Source organism: Camponotus vicinus, unplaced genomic scaffold, assembly GCF_025532165.1.
Source record: "Camponotus vicinus isolate PSW18456_S1 unplaced genomic scaffold, iyCamVici1.0 SCAF_2, whole genome shotgun sequence".
Taxonomy (NCBI): Eukaryota; Metazoa; Arthropoda; class Insecta; order Hymenoptera; family Formicidae; genus Camponotus; species Camponotus vicinus.
In genome coordinates this window covers 23,354,639-23,369,391 of record NW_028141956.1, presented here as the reverse complement: position 1 = coordinate 23,369,391, position 14,753 = coordinate 23,354,639, and the positions used below count along the sequence as shown (strand labels likewise).

The 14,753-nt window shown below is 38.8% G+C and overlaps 1 long non-coding RNA gene across 1 annotated transcript in view; it reads right to left on the bottom strand.

Annotated features, from left to right (window-relative positions):
* The window catches only part of LOC145967254 (uncharacterized), a 79,495-nt gene that overhangs the window by 44,846 nt on the left and 19,896 nt on the right, over positions 1 to 14,753 (bottom strand). Inside the window, exon 2 of the long non-coding RNA XR_014437323.1 lies at positions 12,786 to 12,841. This is a non-coding gene — a long non-coding RNA (uncharacterized LOC145967254). The remainder of the gene's footprint in view (positions 1 to 12,785; positions 12,842 to 14,753) is intronic.

Below are 14,753 nucleotides of genomic sequence, written 5' to 3'. Positions count from 1 at the left end.
TACAAAACTATCGTGGATAATTACATCTGATTATCGGCAAATCATTGCGAGCATTTCGGTATCGTTTCCTCTACATGAATCTGATTGCAGAAAGGCAACGAGGTTGACAGTTAATGAATGTGAAAGAAACTGGCTGATTTTCTTGGTAGTAATAAAATCTGTCAATCTAAATCCAGTAGAAATTCGAAGAGAATTTACGACGTCGTGAAAACTTTCTTCGAAAGTGTTACGAGGTAGCGGATGGGGGTGGGGGCTGGGGGGGGGGAGGAAAGCGCAAACGGAATGACAAAGATTCTACTTTGCGTCATGGTAACGTGAACCCGCTGCAAAAAGGGGGAAGACACAATCCTGGCGGAAAATAAAAGTCCACTCGAATCCCAAAGTGATATACGGTGTTCTCGATTTCCGCGCACGCGTCTGTCCCGCCCTCATGAATTTCATTGACTCAATCTTCCCCAAAACCACTCGTTCGCTCTCCTCCTCCCTCCGCCATCGGCATGAATGAAAGAGAGTCGCTTAAAATTTCATGGGATGGCGAAAAACGTATCACTATTATATCGAATGCAGACGTGTCAGCCTCGTCGGAAGCATTTAATTCTAAAGAAGTGAAAAGTTTGCTCTCTTTTAAATTATGTACACGTTCGTTTCTCTTTAAACTTTTATCCTGGATTAGGAAAACACTGCGTCAGCAACGGTGGCGCACATTTTACCGGAATGTCCGCATCGATTCCCGCGGTCACGTCGCTCAGAGATCTCTCCTCTGCTTTCATCTCGCTCCAGCCGTCTTCCTCAACCCCTAACCGCAAATCGAGTCTGCCGCTATCCGCGGACGAATCCACCCCGTGACACCCAACGGCATTCGCCGACAGTGCCACTCAGGGAAACCAAGATGGTTACCGCGTCAGCACTTTGCGTCCTGGAGGAGATCCTCCCGATGTATCCATTCGCGGTAATATACGCCAGCGTAACCTTGTTTGCTTGCAATTTCAGGCGACCAGCGACGCGTCTTTGTTCTTGGAAATCGAGAAAATTCATCTCGGCAAATTATGAGAAATTTACCTCGAATCTGTTGAAGAAAATTTCAAAATATTCCTTCAAAAATTGCGTTCCTTTAGAAACGTATCATATTCTTCTCTGATAATGTGCAAGCTTATTTGAGCTGCTTTCGACTATATCGAAGAACTTTAAAAAAATGTTTCCAGCTTTCCATCAATTTCTCGCGAGTGACTGTCGTCATTTTTTATTCAAGCTATCCCTGGTCCACGTTACTTTAATATAAACCGTACGGAGGGCAAGTAGTATCTCCAATCATCGCTACCTCGTAATAAAGGATAATCACCAGCTCGGACACTGTGTTACCTGTCTCGCTCTCTTACCTTTAACCCACTCGCCAAGTTAATCTTCGCGCAGAAATTTAATTTCAGCTCGTCCGGATTTTTATACCGTCGTAACTCTCGTCATCGCTCCTTGTCAACTCTTGTATATGGTGTAGACACCGAAAATTTACCTGCCGAGCCAAGCGACATGCTCGCGGATAATCGATCGAGCCATCCTCGGCGCTCCCGCGTCTTCTTTCCCGGCTCGGGAGTATTTACGGAGGATCGATGCCGCGGAACACGAGAAGAGGGGGAAGGGGGGCGAGAGAGGCGAGGAACGTTTAGGATAGCTCTCTCCGTCGAACGGCCGGATAATAATCCGCGTGTACATCCTCTCTGTTACCGCTGCAGCCACGCTACAGCCAATTAATCCGGCAATCACGAGCGGTTCTCCACTGAGCTCCAACTGGTTTATTTGCCATTAAGGAGGAACGGATACTACACTGGCCGCGCCATCGCGTCGGACGGGGTGAAGGAGCGAGATGGGAGGAAGGGGGCGAGAAGGACGAATCGAGGATACGCGCGGTCGCCATTGTGAATGGAGAGAGGCTCCAAGATGTTTCCACGAGATCCAAGAGGATATTTGGATACTTGTCCAAGATATTTCGCGGCCATTTCGATGTCACTGCGCACCCCCTTCCTTCTTTTCGCTTCGAATGATCCTTTAACAATTTCCCCCCTTTAATTTCGGCTCGTTAACTTCCTCCCTGCCTCCTTTTGTCTTCCCTTCTCGTCGGATTTTTCTTCCTCTACCACGAGTCTTCCTCCTCGATCTTTCTCGCCGGCTACTCCAGCCCCCATCTCCATCCATTTGACCAGCCTTCCACTCTGGTGGCCGACCAGTTACACGGACGAAGCTATCGTACCGCTATAACGCGCAAGTGGAACGTGCTCTCGAGGGCCGTCATTCATCTCTTCCACCTTGCCTCCTCGTGCACCCCACACACCGCGGTCGATGCGGAGATCGCCATCTCCGGATATATCGTCGGAACATTTTCTCGGCTTTAAACGCGCTATATCCGAGGCATCTTCACCCTCACCGCCGTAAGTCACGGCTTTTTTCGAATAATTCCCATTCATGATTTACACTACGACATTACCGTACTTCAAATACTATTAAAATACTTTGACATTAGATAATACGAATAAAAAGACATTGAGATATTATATCTCCATCAAATAATTATATTGCATAGAGAGAAAGAGAAACAGGATATTAAAATGGACATATGTCATAAACCGACATTTTATTTCTCAGCAATCGAATACTGCACTTTATCAGAATCCATATAAATTAAGTCTAAATTTATTCAAAAATCCAGTGTATATTTGTTATTAATATTTATACAGGGTGGGCCATTTTAATCCGTCCACTCAAATATCTCCAAACCTGTAAGTTTTAGAAGAAAACTTTTTAGAAAAAAGTTGTTTGGTTCTGAAGGGGACAGAAGATAGGAATATTAGTTAGACCTTGGGTGGCGTTGTTAAGGTCATATCAAGGTCACATTGAATTTTTTAAATTGAAACCCCTATTTTTTATTGCATATTCTTGTAGCTTATCTCGAGAGCTTTCCAAAACACTATAATAAAGTATTTTTTCATTGAGTACTTTTCGAGTTATGAGGCTTAAAATAATATCTTAATTTTACATAAACCATAAAATATCTAGTAAAATATTCATTTTTTTATTATCTTACCTTTTATGTACAAAATAATAAGAGGAATCAATTGGTGTCAAGAAAACACACAGTTGTTTTTAAGAAAAAAATATGTAATTGTTAATTGCAAATTACATATTTTTTCTTCGAAACAATTATTTTTTCTAAAAAGTTTTCTTCTAAAATTTACAGGTTTGAAGATATTTGAGTGGACGGATTAAAATGGCCCACCTTGTATAGTAAATCGATTTATCTCTAAAGTTTTCTAAATCTGAATGTTATTTTCTTAACTTTCTTTGATGAATTACATAATAACGATAATAGCAAAGTATCTTTTCTAATATTAATCTACTTATATATTTCTAAATCTGCTTCATTTTTATTTTATTTTTCATTTCTGATTTTTATACAATAGCTATTGTGGTAAGTACATTATTTCATTAAAATCAATTATTTTTAAATTCTTTTGAAGCTCTCAGTTAAAAACTAGGATTCAAAAATGAAATGGTACATCAGATTTCGTACCTTTTCTCTTATGATACCTGTGAGAAAGAAAAAAGAAAAAATATTTTATTTTCTCGACGTTCCTAATCACTCTTCAAGATAGAGACGTACAGTAACGGATCGTAATTCGCGGAGAATAACGCTACGTATCTCTCGCAACATTGTATCCCATTCGAATTTGATCATGGAGAACCCCCCCCCCTCTCTCACTCTCTCTCTCTATCTCTCTCTCTCTCGACGGTAATTTTCGCGGCACTAATTCGGCAAAGCTTCATTAATCCGACGTCGGTGCCCGATACTTAGGCGACGCGGGGGTATAATCATAGTTTAAATTCGGATCCCATCCATTGAAAATCAGTGGCTCTGACCCGCTTCGCAATCAGGATACCGGTTAGGGTGACGGGGTGGATGGGGGCTATCATAGGGCATTTGATCCGCGGCGGGTCATCAATATTGCATGAGGGGGGGCCGCCGAACGCGCGTACGATCATGCCGAATGCTGGGAATCAAAATAGTGACGGAGAGAGAGTTTATAGTTCGCGAGAGTGGCAGCCTACGAATACAACCCCCGGATTCGAAACCGTACGTCTAATTATAATTAATACGCTGAGCTTTTAATTTATTCGATTAATATAACTTAAGATGACATATGTCAAACTGTCAAAGTTAGCGCCTAAAGAATTTTACATCTCAAAATAGTTTAGTTTACAATTTATTTGATTCAGATCGTTTCTCTCTTTCTCTTTTATGGGGTTCGTCATAAAAGTAAAAAAAAGACCCATTTTTATGTTTTTATATTTCCTTGAAATATATCATATTGAAAATATTTCCTAAAAGTTTCAAATTAATCGGATGCAAATTGGCGGAGTTACAAGTGTATGTTTTATGAAACGCCAGAATGTATAACTTCGTTTAAACGCGACTATAAAGCTTCAGTTCTGATATTTTTTGAGGGCTATCAAGCCAATATATGAAGATTTAAATAAATTAAAATTATAGGGATAGATGATTCTGTGTAAATTAAAAAATCTACATTTTATTTAAACATAAACTTGACACAAACCTTAAACGTGTTTTTCTCGAAATCACTTTTTCAAAGTCGGTGAGCAAGATATTTCGAAAACCGTTACACCGATTTGCTTGAAATTTTACAGACTTCTTCTACATATAAAAACCTAATAAATGAACGAAGGACTTTGTTTTTTAATGAATACTCTTTTTTTACTTAATAAAAAATGAGCAATTTTTAAGTCGAAAAAGAATATCTTAGTGTCAAATGACTGCCATTTTGTCCCAAAACAATTTTTCGATTAATCCTTCGTTCATCTACTAGACAATTTCATACATTAACTACAGTTTATCGAATTTTTGATATCAGATGAATCAGCTTCGAATAGCTGTTCACCGCGCAACGCTTTTTAAAAAACAGTATCCGGGAGAATAGTTATAACTTTTACATTTTTAAATATTTTATTTTTAAAAAATATAATAATATCCTTAATATTTGTACTTTTGAATAAAAATTTATTTGTAAAAAAAATTATTACATTTTTCAAAAAAAATTCCCAAACATCATACTTTTTTCAGCCTGCTGACTAGACATAATCCCTTAATTCTTTACAAGCTCTGTGTATCTTTGCTGCAAAGTGGATCGGAGCGACAATGCAAGGAGCACGTTCGCTCGTTCATGCCGTGGCAGTCAGTTCCAGAAGCTGTCCCTTTAATAATTTATTAGCAAGCTCGCGTTGAGGGGAGCGAAAGGGGGAGCTCCTGATTGTGTCGTGTCGTCTGTCCCCTGCAGTGTCGGGACGACTCGCCGCGGGTGGTCCTTGACACGAGCCCGGGGTACTTGGATGCTGTTGCTGTTATTAATACGGGGAACCGCGAATCGATTATTTACCAGCACGATGAGCCGCGTAAACTTTTATCCTGCCGATTTATCTAGTAGTACACGCGCGATACGGATTAATCTGAGACGCACTTTCGTCTCAGATTAATAAGAAAATATTTTCGCATTCACAATTGTGTCCCCGTAAAACACGAAGCATCAGGATAATCTACTCGCACGTGGAATCACCGTTATTTCTCGTGTAATTATCGCTCGGCAAGACAATCAACGCGCGACCAATTCACGTTAATTCGTTACGTCGCGGGGTCAACGATCGAAGCCCGCAACAAACTATCGCAACAGCGCGGCGATTGCATCACCGATTATTTATTTCGCGGCAGGGAAGGGAAGAGGGGCGGAAAGGCGCGTTAATAACTATTTCGCGGTATCTTTCGCACTTATCGCACATGCGTCCGCTCGTTTATGCGAAGCTATCAATTACGCGGATCCTTAGAGAAACGTCTCGCCATTAGCCTGGCCCGGCCGGTTATTCGGCCGTAAGTCATCGCGTAATCGGGCCCGGGACATTAGGTCTCGGTCGCGCTAATCTTCCGCACGATCCACCGGGACTTTCCGCGCGGAAAAATCTCCTTGTTTGCGGATAGAGTTGCTCGAAATGCCAAGATTAGTCTTGATATTGTCTTGTCTTGTCTCGAAATTCAAGACAAGATTTTTAATTAGTGGTCAAGACAATTCCAAGCCTACGATTGCCAAGATTATTAGGCTTATCACAAGATTATATTATTGATTAAAAAAAAAACTAAAAGGTATATATATTTGTAAATTAGTTACGAAAAAATTATACTGTATGCGAAACTAAAAGATTTTATTTAATAAATAAAAATATATTTATATTAATAAATTTAAGAATAATTACTATTGGAAATAAAAAATAAACAGTATAAAATTTTAGAATTATTTAGTTACACAAAATTTTGCATACAAAATATGAAAGCGGTTTTTTGTGTACATGTCTGGCAACATTGCTTTTTCGAAAAAACAATTAATATATATATATTTATATTTATATTTATAAATTATATTTTAAGAAATAAACAAATATTATAAATAGTAGTAAGTGTATATTTTGAAATATGTTATAAAAATTCTATTAAATATATATTATTATATATTATCTATATATTTAAATTCTATTAAATGTATTATATATTATTATATATTATATTATATATTATTTTAAGCAATCGTTCAATATTAGATAAAACTTCTTAATAAAATCGAGACAAGATTTAGATTTTCAAAAATATTCAAAAAACCAATAAAATATTTTTACAAATATTATCCTGCCTCGAGTTTTATGCGGATGATTATTTCACTGGAAACGCTCGCAAAAACGCGCCGAGTTTTCCTCGTAAATCGATTTTCATCGCATCAAAACACACGCGTGCTTTCCGTTGAATTGATCGTCGTTCACGATCGAGTCTCCCGATGCGTGTGAATTAATCCAACGACAGGCCGATCGCTCGCGCGCGCGCGCGCGCACCCATGTGTGTGTGTGTGAATGATACATGCGTATTTCGGGCCGCGTATATAATAACAGGTTGCCAGTACCGGGGCCCTCTCTTACCCTCTCGCGGCCTTTCAAGCGGGTGATGTATGCGCTAATTGTGAGGCCCTTCGCTTCGAGACCCGGTCTCCCTCCCCCTCCCTCTCCTCCCCTCTCTGCACCGCACAACCGCCGCGGTATCTTTTTCTCTCCTTTCTCGTATACGTGCGCGCTTCGCCGGGAATATAATGTATATAAAAAATTTGTTTAGTTTTTCTTGCAGAAGGAAGGAGTTTTTGCTCGATACTCCGAATTGCTCAAAAGTCGCTCGCTCGAATTCAAGCTATTATTACGTTATAATGACAGCGTGACTTGCAACGAGTAACGCGACTAGAGTTTTCTTGCCGCGCGAAGTGCGACATAAATAACGCGAATTCGAGAAAGAGATCGACGCTTGAAAGAATGACGTTTCATTAGACTCGACTTCGTTTGCCCTTGAGGCAAATTGCGACGCTCGATTAAAGCGACAGAGCTCAATCGCGTCTCTTTACCCTCCTCCCTCGTCTACAGGAATACACCGACTACGGCAGGATTCGGATATTGCGAAATCTGAAAAGGGCGAGGTGAGGGTCGAGAACCGGCTCGTAGGGTTAATGCGATTCCGAGGGGCCGGCAGATAAGAGGGTTTTCTTTCATCTCCGTCTCGCCTGAAGGGTCCCGACATCTGCGACGTCGGGACGCGCACGATGCATCGATTGCCCGCGGCACGGCAATTAAGTAATTAAACAAATCTGTCGAAGGTGTTACGAATGAGTTTGTGCACGCCTCGCGATCTCTCGTGCTGCGCGAAGGGAGTAAAGTCGTTGCCGGGGACGCATCATCCGTATTATCGACTCAAAAGTCCTGTCTGCGATATTCATATGCATAATTATTATTGTAAAATGATGATTAATAAGCATCGGGGACGGGCGAAATTTCGCGTGGATTTTTTATTCCCATCTGCTTTCTTTCGCAAGATAGAGGGCTAATTCTGAAAAAAGATAATTAATTATTATCTCCTAAGTAATCCTCGTAATCGAATATCTGATTACGTGCGATCAGATTTAATTATTTTGTCAGAAATTATATGCTGTTCTCAAGGATATGGGTGGGAGAAACACACGAGAGTACGTCGTCTTCCCTGAATTTAGAAGCAGATTAAACGCGGGCACGAATCTCATCCGAGGGAAAAATAAATCCCATGCGTTACCATGTTGTGATTCGGGCCGACAATCTCGTTGGTACGCAATCGGCCTTGCTACGAACATTAACATCCAGTCCGATCCCGAGTTTAATCAAACGCTAACCGGCGAAGATTTAATCTACCGCAGACTCCCTCGAGAGAGAAAGAGAGAGAGACCACCCTTTCTATGCCTCTTCGTGTCTCTCTCTCTCATTTTATCTCTTCCCTCATTCCGCGTCCTGTGTATCTCATTCTCTCCGCCACCATCCTGCTCTCTGTGTCTCGTAAGTAATATAATCACAACATCGGGGTGGCGTCGTTATTTACAGGCACTCCATTTGCGGTAGTGAACGTCGGCCAACGAGGTCGATCGTGGCGACGATATTGACTCCAGCCACGATTAGGGGATAGGCTATATGTGCGCGAGAGTCGTCGGGGGTTACACGCTCCCTTAATGCGCCTCGGGGTTTTGATCTCGCTTCTAATGCGATTCGGAAGCGATACCGTCCGCGCCGCGACGGAAAGCAAAGTAAAAGCGAATTGATAAGTATGAAAAGGTGGTTTGCGACGTTGCTTTTTCTCGCGACGTGCAGATTTAATTTTAGGCTTGTACGAAATTCCAAGATTAGTCTCGATATTGTCTTGTCCTGTCTCGAAATTCGAGGCGAAAGCAAGAAAATTTTTATATAAAAATATTTTTATAGAATTAATTGTCAAGACTAAGATCGTCAAGATTATTTATAAATTAAATAATGAGAATAAAATTACATTACATTATATACGAAATCAAAGAAATTTACGAGGGTGGTTTGAAAAGTCCGTGCAAAAATGAAAACTATTTAATTTTTTGGGATAAACCTTTTTTATTTTTCAACGTAGTCTCCTTTTAGGCTTATACACTTTATCCATCGCTGCTCCAGTTTGTTGATCCCTCCCGAATAATAGGATTGGTCCAACTCTGCAAAATAGGCATTCGTTTCCACAATCACCTCCTCGTTTGAATAAAATCTCCTTCCCGCCGGCCATTTCTTCATATTGGGGAACAAGTAGTAGTCCAAGGAAGCTAAATCTGGAGAATAGGGAGGATGCGGACCGAGTTGGAACCTTAACTCCATCAATTTTGTGATCAAATTCTCTTTCATCCATTTTTTGGAAATCACTCGACTTCCTCGATTCAAACGAACGCCAAACAGAGAGAGATAGACCGATCTGACTGAAACTTGGTGTGTGTTCTTCCAAGAGATGCTACTAACTGAAAATAACCTCGATACACACCAGTGATGCCATCTCTCTGACGTTGCACGGACTTTTCAAACCACCCTCGTATTTAGTAAATAATTAAATTAATTTAATTTTATTGATAAAAACACTTTTACTAAGAAAATTATCAATACCAATATTTTTACGAATATTGTCTTGTCTGCAACCCTAGATTAGTCCTTAATTCGGCGCGGTTTGATCAAAGGGAATCGCGGAAAAAGAGTAGCCTCGTGTCTTTGCGTGATAGAAACTTTAATACACCAGGCCGGAAAGAGACGATACCATCGAGACGAGCACGCTCATCTCGATTGAGTCGTTCATCCAAACAATCTCGATCTGGTAGCCTCGCGGCGAAGAGGACAGTTCCTTTGTCGCTTCGCTGGGCGATCGATGGTCGAGGGCTCACTCGGCAATTAAGCAATTAAAACGCGACCTCCTCCTGATCCATCGGCGATTTCGATGGAGGAGCCCCGGCGATGATCGACGACCATCTCGAGCTTCGATCGCCGCCAGAATATCGAGAATGATTCGTGCACATTAGACGCTAACCCGGGCTTGATCTATCTGTACATCGCGGCGTCGCTCGTAGCGAGCTGATAAATCTCGCCTCTGCGATCATTAATAAATCGAAATACTTGGAATTTTTACGACATGGACGTTACGTTCCATCGCGATTGTAATCTCGTAGGCTTGAATCATATAAACGGTCGGACGCGCAGCGTAATATCCAGCGGTATGCAACACCACGTACTATAATTCAATGCTCGTGATGTCGCGGGATGAGGGAAGGGGGAGGACGGGGAGGGGGTGGTCGATATCACGACGGATGTCGCTCCGAAGCGCGCGGCTGCGGCGATTCGTCGGCTCGAATCGCGGAGGGTACGATCTTAATTCTAGTAATCTTCGCGTCGGAGCTGCTTCCGATACGGCGATGCTGGATGCTGGATGCGAGCTCCGATAGACGTAAGAGGCCGATCTAAGCGAGCGCACCGAATAATAACACACGGGAGCGAGGAGGAGGGAGGGAGGGGTGAGAAGAGGTGCGCATCCTCCCCCTTTTCCTCCCTCCTCGTTACGCTCGCAAGACATCCGGAGTAAAGGGGGCGAGATGCAGAGGGAGAAAAAGAGAGAGAGAGAGAGAGAGATAAGGAGGGAGGGATTCGATAATTACTACCGGGAGTCATGGAGGCGGCCCGCGGAATCCTCCTCCCGCAACGAGCGCAAACGCGCAATTATTCCCCATCGCCATCCGACGCCGGGATCTCCGATTCCGCGTTCCCTGTTCCGATACAGCGCGCGCGGATGCCGCCCCGAAGAGGCTCCCGGTGTTCAATCGTAATGCGCGCCCCCGATATTATCTCCCCCGCTCGCTCTCGCTCGCTCTCGCTTGCCGTTCTCGGATTTCCCGCGCGCGTGTCGACACGACGTGGAAAATCGAGCCCGAGCCAGCGAAACGTACTTTGCATATCGCATCCTACTCCCTCCTTGTGTCTACAGAACATTTACATATTAACGTTTTTTTTATATTACTCAGCAAACACCAAGTAACAGTTATATAACTGTTAGTTATAATTTCCTACTCAATAATATAACTGTTACATGTTATATAACTGTTATGTGTTAAATAACAATTATATAACTGTTATATAACAGTTATATATAACACTGTTATTATATAACAGTTATATAACTGTTAATTATAATTTTTTACTTAACAATATAACTGTTACATGTTATATAACTGTTATGTGTTAAATAACAATTATATTATATAACTATTATATAACAGTTATATATAACACTGTTATTATATAACAGTTATATAACTGTTAATTATAATTTTTTACTCAATATAACTGTTACATGTTATATAACTGTTATGTGTTAAATAACAATTATATTATATAACTGTTATATAACAGTTATATATAACACTGTTATATAACAGTTATATAACTGTTAGTTATAATTTCTTACTCAACAATATAACTGTTACATGTTATGTAACTGTTATGTGTTAAATAACAACTATATTGTTGAGTGGGAAATTATAACTAACAGTTATATAATTGTTACTTGGTGTTTGCTGGGTATATATTATTATTTTATATATCCACAACTTTCCCTTACAAAAAAAAACCGATACAGCACGGAACATTGTTGTAACATTACAGCAATATTGCAGCAACATTATGTAACTGTTACATAACATGTAACAGTTATATTGTTGAGTGGGAAATTATAACTAACAGTTATATAAATGTTACTTGGTGTTTGCTGGGGAGTTTATTATTACCCTCTTAACTTTATTACCCTCTTAAATTTATTTTCTTTAATTTTTCTTACGAGGTAAAAGAGCAGGAATAGATTTGTAGCCACGACTACAGATAAGAAACCGATCGCGGACGCAAAACAATGCAAATGTACGCCAATCGAGCCAATTGATTGAGATCTCCTACGCTGATTCTTCCACGTTGAATATATCTGATTGTAATAAACATGCCTCCTGACGAGTATGTCTGATCTCTGTTAGATACGAGTTATAATGGCGTACGTACGTCGTCGTCGGTGGACTGTCGTGACATGGGATCATAAAGAATGAACTCATTCCGCCACCTTACGAGACACGTACGCTTTGCCGTAATCTTATTTTACAACACGCGTGCCCTTTCATCTTTTCTGCCATCTTTCTTTCACCGCGCGTCTTCTCGCTATCTTATTTTTTTTTTTTACGACAACCTTGCGCGTATTTCTGGCGGTGAAATTGTGGGAAGCTGCGTTGCTTCTCTCCGTGTCATCTTTGCTAAGCCCGTCATGGACGGACGAACGTGGTCGCGATGGGCGTGGTAGGCTCACGACGCATCGAGCGTGCGTTTTTTTACGCACGTGTTACACGCAGGCGCGTGCGAATCGGACTCATATGTTCGTCGATAGTGGAACTCGATTAGAAAATTGATTTTTAATTGGTTATTCGAGTATTTTCACGGTATATATAATATAATAATATAGATATAGTCATATGTCGAGTGATTAAGATTGAAATTATTAACATTTAGTTGAGAAATAATTCACGAGGACTTTTCACAAGACATTAGATATTGAAAAAAAATCATTACTGGTTGTACGGACAAAGTATAGTAAAAATCTCAAGAAAGTCCCAAGATTTACCGTCTTTCTATTTGACTTATCCCTGTCATTTCGAATCATCGACAGTTCAATAGGTGCCCCTAATCAATCATAAGTATCGATACGGAATTAATAACCAGGAATTGCGAATAAAAAGTTCGAATTTAAGGAAAATATCGATCAAAGACATACTTGTAGCATAAACAAGAAAAAATAGAAAATATTGTAATTTTATATCACTCACCGAAGATGAATTTCTTCGCTTTGTAGAATTATTTTGTAAAATAGAACGTCATTTACCTGTAACAAAGAAGAAAACATTGAATATAGTTTATCCACGAATTTTTCATTTTATTCAAAGAAAGACTAAGATTACAGAAAATATCAAGATTTTATTTAATTATCAAATTTTCATTGATAATAATTATCAAATAATCATTTCATTACCAGGACGAAGATTGTCAAGAGAAATTATTAATCTGGTGAAGATTATTGATATTTCAAAAAATCTAAAATATGTATATTTCTAAATTAAATAAGAAAAAAAATCAATATATTTTATATCAACTTAAAAATTTTACTTAATAAAGAGAAACATTTATATCAATAAATTCAGAAATAACTAAAATAATAAACAAAATAAATAATATAAAATTTTACACAATTATTTAGCTACATAAAACTTTGCAGATTATAAATGTTTATAAAAATTATTTTAAGCATTTTGTTCAGTATTAGATAACAATTGTTAATAAAATCGAGACCATTCAATATTTTTTGCTACAAAGATTCATTCAAAACCAAGACAAGATTTAAGTTTTCGAAAATGTTCAACGATTAAAACGATATTTTTACGAATATTTTATGAATCTTATTTCGAGTCTTGTGCAACCCTAAGAGAAACTGTTTCTTGTACAACGATAAAACGATTACGATGATGCTAATAACAGATAAACGCAATATTGTGTTGCCGCACAAAGCTGGTTGCCCGAAAAATCCTCCAGATCGTTGTCGGACAAACGTCTTGACGGGTCGTAAAGGCCCCACGTTGTACCCTCGGGCCCACTTCCAGCTGGGTTGGGCGCGATCCATGTTGTCCGACAACTGTATGTGTATGTATATGCATTGTGCATGTATCGGCATTATTGATCAACAGTGGCATAACGTACAGGTGTCGTGCGACACGTTTACGACAATGTCCATACAGATTTTACTATTCTCTGTCATAGATGCCGTAAAACAGACATTATACTGACATTAATCAATCACTCGTGCATTGTCTCGAAATTTTGCTGCCGTGCATGAAATGTATAAGCACGTTTTATGTATTGATAGAACATTTTGTGGAATTAATATTTAAAAAATATTTAATTTTGAAAGCGAGAGAATTCTGGAGAAAATTTTGGAGAGAGAGAAAGAGAGAAAGAGAGAAAGAGAGAGAGAGAGAGAGAGAGAGAGAGAGAGAATAATTTAATGTTTAATTAATATATAATGCAATCTTATTTGTAACAATATTTAATTAATGTAAATTTTTTTGTATTATATAAATTTTTGTAAATTCAATCTTTTTATAACAAATTCAGGCTGTTTATAAAATGCCAGTTTATAAGAAAGATAAGATATGAAAAGGTTGCGATATATCGCTCTTGTTCTGAAACCACAAATGTGAAAATTTTCCGATCTTTCAATGTTTAATGTTACCTTCTTATTTAATTTTAGACATAATGTTAATATAATCTAATGCATATAGTGAATTAATAGAGTATAATTAAATAATGTATATAAATAATGTATATGGTGCCTGAGGACATCTGAAGTAATTACAAGAATAAAGCAAGAACCTGATTTTTCAAAGCAAATTAAATTTTTAAATGTATAATACTTGAATAATCTGAATTACAAGAATATAATAAGATTGATTTTTCGAAGAAAATTACAAGAATAAAATAAGATTGATTTTTTGGAGCAAATTAAATTTTCAAATTGCAATGATTCAAAATTAAAATAAAACAAGAGCCTGATTTTGCAAAGCAAATTAAATTTTTAAATGTATAATACTTGAATAATCGGAATTACAAGAATAAAATATTTTTCGGAGCAAATTATACAAGAATAAAATAAGATTTATTTTTCGGAGCAAATTAAATTTTCAAATTGCAATGATTCAAAATTAAAATAAAACAAGAGCCTGATTTTCCAAAGCGAATTAAAT